Raw genomic sequence first — 9,455 nt, forward strand, 5'->3', positions numbered from 1 at the left:
TAGGGGACATTCCAGATTGAAATGATAACAGTTAATACAAAGTATAGAAACTCAAATCTCCATGTATGCAAGTGTAGTGTAAAGATACACCTAATTATTTAAAAAAATTGTTAGATTCTTTTATTTCAAACTCTGGGATTATGGCACAGTGACGATTGCAAAAACATGAAGGCATCTACCAATCCATTCTGGATTGTATTATATAACAATGTACCTGAAAGGCATGGAGAACAAGTGGGACTTTTCTATTCCTGCACCACACAAATGTTTATGTTCAGAACAATAAAATAAAGATCGCCAGAAAGACACCACAAGCACATTCATATTTCCAGTTGACAATACCTTTCTCATCTGAATGTACTTCCTGTCATTCTTGCTGGGCTTTTACATAAATCACTTCAATGTTTAAACCAGTTTAAGCTTTATATGAGTACATACTGTGTAGATTTAAAAAAATATGCAGAATCAATTTCCTTCTACTCAACTAATTATTGTAGTGGTGCTATTTAGATTGCACACTGGCAACATTGCCCCTCAGGCTACATCCTTCCTGACAAATGTTAAATGTTGAGCTATAATTTTATCTACCCCATCTAAAATGTTAATTGCAGGCAAGAATTTAGAATTTATTTACCAGCAGCATATTTTTACAACTATTCATTTAACCAGCACTATCGAGTACCTAGAATGTATACAATACATCGGACATGAAATCACAAATGGAATTCCACTTTTTTTTTTTTTTCACTTCACAAAGGTCAACATCATGTTGTTTTGGTTCCCTTGTTTGCTTAAGCTGATGTGCAAGACCATCTGCAGAGATAAGGGTCTTCAGTGGGAGTTTCTTAGGAGAGTTGTAGAAACTATGTTTTGCAACAATAACAGAAACCATTGTAATGACCCCTGTTTAGATTATTAGTACCAGAGGATCCTATCAGAAAAATTATAGTGGGAAAAATTTTCAAACTCTCAACTAACATATATAATGAAGAAAGAATAATGACTTAGCTGCAGTCCATGTGGCTTTTTGAGGAGGGTGGATTTGGTTTTGTGAAAATCCTTTTCATGAGCACAGAGAGGTGTCTGATACACAAAGGCAGGTCAATGGCTGGATTTGGGCAGTGATTGAGGAGAGGGAGCTGAATTTCTCTACATGGTGAGGCTTCCAAAATCAATGTGGATGGAGGAAGCAGAGCAGAATGGTTGAGATGGGGGAGAGAGGAGAGAAAATGGGGAGATGGAGTCTAGTTTCTGTAAGTCTTAAAAAAAAGATAAAATGTCCAAGTAATATATCTTTAAGAAGTAATGTATCTACCTTCCACTGTTCAAACTTAAGGGAAATGTTTTCTAGTTTGACCTATAACACACACACACACACACATACACACACACACACACACACACACACAGAGTTATGCACATCTGGAATGACCACTTTCTGAAAGTACATATTCTTATTTTCCCAGCAACTGTGATGACAAATAGAAGGCAGATCTTCTAGAGCCAGGTGGTCTATGCAGTTCACTATGGTGGACAAGTGGGCCAGTGGGCAGAATGGAAATACCTCTTCCCAATGATTTATTTATTTTTTTTTTTTGAGAGGTACAACTATTCTGCCAACTTCTAAAGGCACCAGATTTATTGAATAAGGAATTTTGGACTCATCTTTTCTCTTTCTGTCTCTGTAGCTGGGAAAGGGGTTGCAGAGAGAAAAAACAAAAACCAACCAAACAAACAACAACAACAACAAAAAACAATGAGAGTTGACAAGTTATACAAGAGTCAAGCAGTTGAAAATTTTGCTCCTTGTTTCTTTTTCTTTCTTTTTTTAAAAAAATTCCTCTGTTACTGATGCGATTCTGCAATCTCTATTTGGGGTAAAAATGGGAGTTCATAACCCACTTGATTCTAATGTATGAAATATGATATGTCAAGAGCTTTGTAATGTTTTGAACAAACAATAAAAAATAAATAAATAAATAAAAATTCCTCTGTTAAAATGAATGTCATAATAGTTATTTTGTATGCTATTTGACATTATTTTATTCTTGTTTCACATTTAACACAGGGAATTATTTGAACGGGATCTGAAAATCTCTTTAAAAACTTGACTTCCATTGTTTGAATAGCCACTGGAGGATGCGGATACACTGTTTGGATATAACCCTGTGTATTTGCCAAAATGTTCTTCTTTAAAAATCACATACACAAGCAGGACATTCTAAGTAGGATTGTCATTTTAAATGCCTTTTGTATGACACTTCCCCACTGACTACATAGTCTCTGATGCATTATTTACTGTGGTAGGTGAATATATGGGATTTGTCCTCTGGATAGCAGTACCTCCTAGAGAAAGCAGTGAAGTTCTTGAAAGGGGAATTATTATTTTGGTTACCAATTTGAACTGTATAAGACATAAATCAGACAAATATACATTTACCATATATAAGAATAGCATATATTTATGTCATAAATATAATAAATCTATTTGTATAAATTTATGAATGTTATGAATATTTCATATTCATATATCTGATAAATATATGACTAATATGCATATTATATATACATAAATCTTAGAAATTCCAACAAGATGTATATGTACACACACACATTCCCATGCATATGTGTGTGTGTGTGTGTGTGTGTGTGTGTGTGTGTGTGAGCTGATAACTCCTCTAGAACAGTATGGAAGGGTCCAGTATTTATTCTATAACCTGAGGTAAGGAAAGCTGGCACTTGGGTAAAATCCTGTAGGGTACAACGTGGTCCTGCAACCTCCTCATCTCCCTTTTATGAACCTTTGGAGTGCTCCACATATAATGTCTCAGTAAGAATCTCAGTAAGAAAAGGTTTTAATCTAGGGAATTTTTAACCTTCATGGACCCTAACCCTGACGTGTGAAAGAGTTTCTGGTGGTTTTGTATGCAGCTTCTAGACCTGGGCTTAACTCCACCTGCACCTCTTTTCCCTTCCTGCGTGCTGACTGCCTAGTGGCATGGTGACCTTGGAAATGCTGAGGTGGCAGGGCCATAGATGAGAAAGAGTTTGGGTTTTTAAATCACCACTTATAGTAGAGTCTCCTACTGAGCCAGGAGCACCCACTTTGGTGCTACACAGATAAGAAATAAACATCCATTGTGTTTGTGCCAACGTACATGTTGGATGCTTTTCTTAAAGTTATCCTCTTACTGTGAAGTTCATAACTTTTATTAGATAACTGAAGGGCCCATAACTAGGGAAGGTAGGAAATGCTTGAATCATATTATAGAAGTATTGAAATTGTAGCATGTTATTCCTGTGAGAAACCTTGAGATTTTTAAAAAATATATATATATTTTTAAGTTATAGATGGACACAGTATCTTTATTTTTATTTATTTATTTTTATATGATGCTGAGGATCGAACCCAGAGCCTCCTGTATTCGAGGCAAGTACTCTACCACTGAGCTACAACCCTAGCCCAAACCTTGAGATTTTTTTAAATATATATTTTTTTAGTTATTGATAGACTTTTATTTTATTTATTTATTTTTACGTGGTGCTGAGAACCGAACCCAGTTGCCTCACATATACCAGGCAAGTGTGCTACCACTGAGCCATAACCCTAGCCCCACACCTTGAGATTTTTAAGGAGAGTCTGGGGCATGCTGGTGTTGGTGGGCAAAGGGATGAGGGTGCAGGAAGTGGAGGTACACAGGTGGAGGTTATGACAAAGATCCTTGTTAACCTACTCTCACCTGAACTCCTGCTCCTGAGGAAGGATCTAGCCCAAACTCCTCATCTTATACTGAACGGATGTGGTATAAAGTAATGGAAGACCTTACCTCTCATCTCAGGTGGTCTGCATCCCTGTGCCATTCACTGAAGGTGTGATGTGGGTGACTTGTATATCATTCCTGTGTAACACTTGCATTTGAAAGGAAACCTGAAGGAAAGGAATTTTCTTTGCCCCAAATTCTGTTGTAAACTCTCATTTCAGTGGTGTTGTTTCTAGAGTCCCAGGTGCACATACATTCTGAGGGACGTCAGGGAACTTCTCTAAACATAGTAAGGAGGAAGCTGCCTCTTCTGCCCATAGGTAAAGCCATTCGTGAAGATGAAAATTCACATTGTAAAGCTGAAGATTTACATGGTAGAGAAGAAGTGAATATTTCATGTTGTTTGGAGCACATAGGGACAGTTTGCTACATCAGGGCTATTGTGTTGGAACTGAAAGGCCAAATAACTTCATCTAGGACAATCCAGACCACTGTCAGTCAATATGCCCAGTACCCTTTGGGGAGGCGCCCCCTTCGGGGGGAGGTCAGGTTATTTCTCCCTATTTAAGAATAAAGTGCCTTGGGCTATAATATTTTTAGGCTAAAAATTTTTCACCAGCCATACAATTAGTTTACAGGTTCTTTTGAGAACTTAATAACTACCTGCACAACCGAATCGCCTGACAATTGCATTAGCAGAATGTTCCCATGTTGGGCTATAAATTAAGCAGTACAGAGGGGCACCTTTATTTTCTTTCATTTCCTTCTTAACAAACACATTGGTAGACTTGAGGATTTATACGACTTATTACCTCATTTCCTGCCTCCTCTTTTCCCGTCAGTGTTTTTGTTCAGTTTTCACAACCTTTTTTTTTTTTTTTTTTTTTTTTTGATGCCTGGGTGCCACTGGGTATTTTCAGCCTGCTTCGACTCCAGGAACTGAGTGGGTACCCAGAGTCCAATTGTTTTAGGTATTGCTCTGATTAACACCTTCCTCTCAGGGCTTTTCATGCTGAAAAAGCTGTGGCAATTTGGAAGATCAGGGTCCTGATGTTAACTAGCCGTTGGAGAGATAGAAATGATGTTCCCAGGCAGCATTATCCCTGGAAAATACCAAAGCTGCGAGAATAAACATGTAAATTCAGTCAAAGGGGTTCAATGAGTTAATGAGGGGTTAAATGGGCAAAGATTTAAACACAGGGGTTTTGTCTTCTGAAAAGAGCAACACCATTTTTCAGGTTGGTAATTGAGGAGTTAAGCTTCTAGGAGCTCAAAGAATAACAGTTAAAAACATTGAGAGCCCCACCAGCAGTTGTGACCTTTATCTCCAGGGTCCAAATCCAGACAAGGGTCTTAATTAGCTGCAGAGAAATCTAGAGCTTTGGCAACAAACCAGCAGACATTAAAGAAACAAAACAACTAGTAAATAAAAGAGCCATTATTATTATTATTATTTTTGGTCACAAAAGTTAAATAGAGCAATGTTTAAGTAACCTTTTGGTGTTCCTGTTTTCCAATTTCTTACTTTTTAAAAGAACATTTCCATTTTGCTTAATTTCTTTGTTTAAATTTTCCTCTCAAATTAAGTTTTTTTTTAAACCACTGTATATCATTTTATATTTTATTCTTCTCTATGACCTTCATCTTATTCTCTTGTTTTAAAAAATTTGTGTTGAGTCCCTCAAACCCCTTTAGATGCATTTTGGGGGTATTTTCTACATTTTTATTATAAAACAAATGCATGCTTATTATATAAATAATTTCAAATAATGAAAAGTACATAAAGTTATGAAGGGCCTCGCATGCATCCAGATTTTTCTATGCATCATGTGTGTGTGTGTGTGTGTGTGTGTGTGTGTGTCTGTGTCTAGTGAATGCACGTTTTCAACTTTTTGAAACAAATAAAGGTCATTTTGAAGCCCTGATAAGATTATATTAAGTTGTATGTCTATTCAGATTCATATGGGTATGGTGACTTATAGAACATGATTTTACTTATAACTTCTGTGTTATATTGGCTTATGTCTTTGTGAATTATGTTGGAAACAATGTTTCTTTTTGTTCTTACCATTATTATTACTTTAATATTTTGTTCATTCAAAGATTTTTTCCCTTTTTTAGTCTTTTTGTGATTATCTTTAATTTTTCCACTTCTCATTTATTTCCCTGTCTATTGGTTTGGATATGATGGAACAAAGAACATACTACCCTCAAATATGGCATGTTGGCATTTGAGAAAACAGCACAAGTAGGAAGGTCTCTCTGATGTTCTGAAGCAGACAATAAAATAATTCTCCAATCTTCCTGAAGACAAGGTCATAAGACTCTCATTTCAGGGGGTCCTCCTTATACCTGGAGGAGAGGAGCTAAGACAGAGATGCCAAGAAGAATCTGAGCAAACCAGTACTGGAAAATACCTGCCCATTTATTGCCATTCCCTTCAGATTCCCCTTTTGTCTAATTGTACTTCTATCTGAATGTCCACTTTTCATTAAATCTAAGCATAAAAGTATACATTTACCCTGTCTTTTAGTGTCTTCATTTCTAAAGGCTATCATGGCATGCAAATTTCATATTTAGTACATTTGTTATGGTTTTCTCTTGCTAATCTGTCTTCTTGTTATAGGGATCTCAGTCATGAGCCTTGCAAAAGGTGAGGATAATATATTACTTTTTTTTCTTATAAAAGGTTTCATAATCTTCTGACTTAGCTGCTATTGTTATTATTAATATTATTTAGTTCCAGCTTGATTGCTTTTCAGTTCCACCAATTAGATATTTTTGTTTGTTTGTTTTAGGCAGTTAATGATTTTTCTCTCTCTCATCTTTCCTTTTTCTTGCATCCCAGATTCTACTGTGGGGTAATGCTTATTTTTCCTGAAGGATATGTTCTTGAATTTCATTCTGTGAAAGCCAGTTGATAGGAAATTTGCCCTTATTTTTGATAGTCTTTAAAGTTCTAGGTTGAACGTTATTTTTTCCCAGTTTGTTGTAGTTATTATTCGACTGCTTTCTGTGCTTGCCATTAATTCAATTGTAGGTAATTTTTTAAAATTTTTTTTAATTTTAAAAACTTGGCATTGTTTTTTAAAAAATATTATCTATGATATGATTAGTGAGTTTTATTTATTTTTTAATCATTCTTGAGATTCCTGGACTTCCCAAATCTGCAGATGGTAGATATTTTCCACTTCTGGATGCTTGCGTCTCCCTCACTTCCTCTTATTTTTCTGAAACTAGTTAGATTTACTCTAGATCTCAGGTTTCATGTCTCTTAACTTCTTGTATTTCCCTTGTTGTTGCCTCTCTCAGGGCTGTATTCTTTGTGATCTACTCATCTTGCTTCCCAAATTTTCATATTCTTTCTTTAGCTCTGTTTAAGCAGAACATTCACCCACCCATTGCTTGTTTTCCATTTCAATTTGACATGTTTGGAAATTGTATTAGAAAATTTTCAGAAATCTTTGTTAATATCTCAACCCTCATAATTTTGAAAACATTAGAAGAATTTTTTTAAACATGTAATTTCTAGTAACTCTCTTACTAATCTGATATCTGCACGTTTGCATCTTTGTTTTTCTGGTTTGCTGCTTCTGCTAACTCTACTGGGGTAGCTTGTTTTCTCATGTATCTGGAGGTTGTGAACTCATGTTCCATGCAATTGTATTTGTTCTTCAAGGTCTCAACCATGTTTACCAACCAAGATTGCATTAAAATAAATGTTTAGCTTGAATTTTCTGGGTCTCAGCAGTAATGAACAGCAGCCCCAAATATTCATGAAAATGAGTTTATTATTAGGAATTACTAGGAGAATTTTCTCTCTTCAATTCTCTAACCTAACATAAAGCTGAGACAGCTAAGTATTCCTACTGTCTCCCTTTGCAACTTAAAAAAATTGTCCATTGAGGGTATCACTTTCATGGAGTCTCAATTCTGCCTTGCTTGACCATAGGTTTTGTTTCCTTTCTCACCATCTATGATTGGGTATGACACAAAGATCTAAATATCCAGGATCTGGCATACAGGCGTCAGGCAAACTGTGGTCTCAGACTTGACTACCTCTCTGGATGTAAGATTTTACCTAATGCATGGCTTTAAGTACATGCCTTAGTGTCCTTCTCACCAGTTTAGCTGTGCAATAGAGGTTTTTTTTTTTTTTTTTTTTTTTTTTTAACCAGGGATTGAACTCAGGGCACTTAACCACTGGGCCACATCCCAAGCCCTATTTTTTTCTTTTTTTTTAGTATTTTATTTAGAGACAGGGTCTCTCTGAGTTGCTTAGTGCCTCACCATTGTTGAAGCTGGCTGTTGGGATCACAGGCATGCGCCACCATGCCTGGCTAGAAGACCGTTTTTACTACATCAAAATTAAAAAAATCTTGGAATCTTGGTACACCAAAAGACTCTACCAACAGAGTTTAAAAACTCAGGGACTGGGAGAAAATATTTGCCAATCATGTATCTGAAAATTAATTAATATTCAGATAAAGGAGTTCCTACAATTCAACAAAAACCTAAGCAATACAATTTAAAATGTTCAAAAGACTTGATTAGCCATTTATCCAAAGAGGATCTATAGATGGCCAATAAGCATATGAAGAGATGCTCAACATTATTAATCACTAGGGAAAGCAAATTAAACCCACAATAAGATACCACTTCACACCTTTTAGGGTGGTTAAAAATACCCCCCCCGAAAAAAGCTACATCAAAGAACAAGAGTGTCGAGGATATGGAGAAATTGGAATGCTTATGTTCTGTTGGTGGGAATAGGGAATGGTGCAGCTACCTTGGGAAACCTAATGGCAGTTCTTCAAAAAATTAAAAATAGAATTAACACATGATCCAGCAGTTCTTCCCCTGTATATGTCACCAAAAGAATCGCAAGCAAGGATTCAGTCAGAGATTTATACAATCAGATCACAGTAGTATATTAGCCAAAAGATGGAGGCAATGTAAGTACTCATCAACAGATGAATAAAATGAAGTACACACATACCATGGAATACTATTCAGCTTTTAAAAGGAAGAAATTCTGAGACATGTTACAGCATGTGTGAACATTGAAAACATTATGCTAAGTGAAATTAGCCAGTCACAGAAGGTCCATTGTGGTCTAATTCCACATATAGGAGGCATCCCAGACTAGTCAAATTCACAATAGGGACAGAAAATAGAATAGTGTTTGCCAGAATGATGATGGCCAGGAGAGAAAGCATGGGGGTAAAACAAACTGAATTTGTGGGCCTCCATCTGAAATTGGGAATGGCTTCCTCATGCTGAGCATGGAGACTGGGAGAGCTGTGACCCTCTACCCTGACAGACGGCAGAGAAGTGGAGTGGAGAAACTAGTAAGTTTCTTTTCTCTTCTTTCAAAGCTGGCTTTGAATAAAATCTCTTTTCCTACCAATTTGACTCTGAATATCTCTGGAGCAGCGAGCCTTGTAGTCTGATCTCTTTCTTCCTGGGTAGTATTAGAGCCGCTGGGTAACAGGGTATTTTTGCTTAATTTGTACAGCGTTTCCGTTTTAAAAGATAAGAAGAGTTCTGGTGATGGATGGTTGCACAGCAATAGGAATATACTTAATGCCACTGAAATAAACACTTAAAAGTGGCTAAAATGATAAATTTTATTTTATACACATTTTACTACCATTTTAAAAAGGAAAAAGATGCTCGTCATATTTTATTCAG

This window comes from Spermophilus citellus, assembly GCF_964194105.1.
Source record: "Spermophilus citellus genome assembly, chromosome: 12".
Lineage (NCBI taxonomy): Eukaryota > Metazoa > Chordata > Mammalia > Rodentia > Sciuridae > Spermophilus > Spermophilus citellus.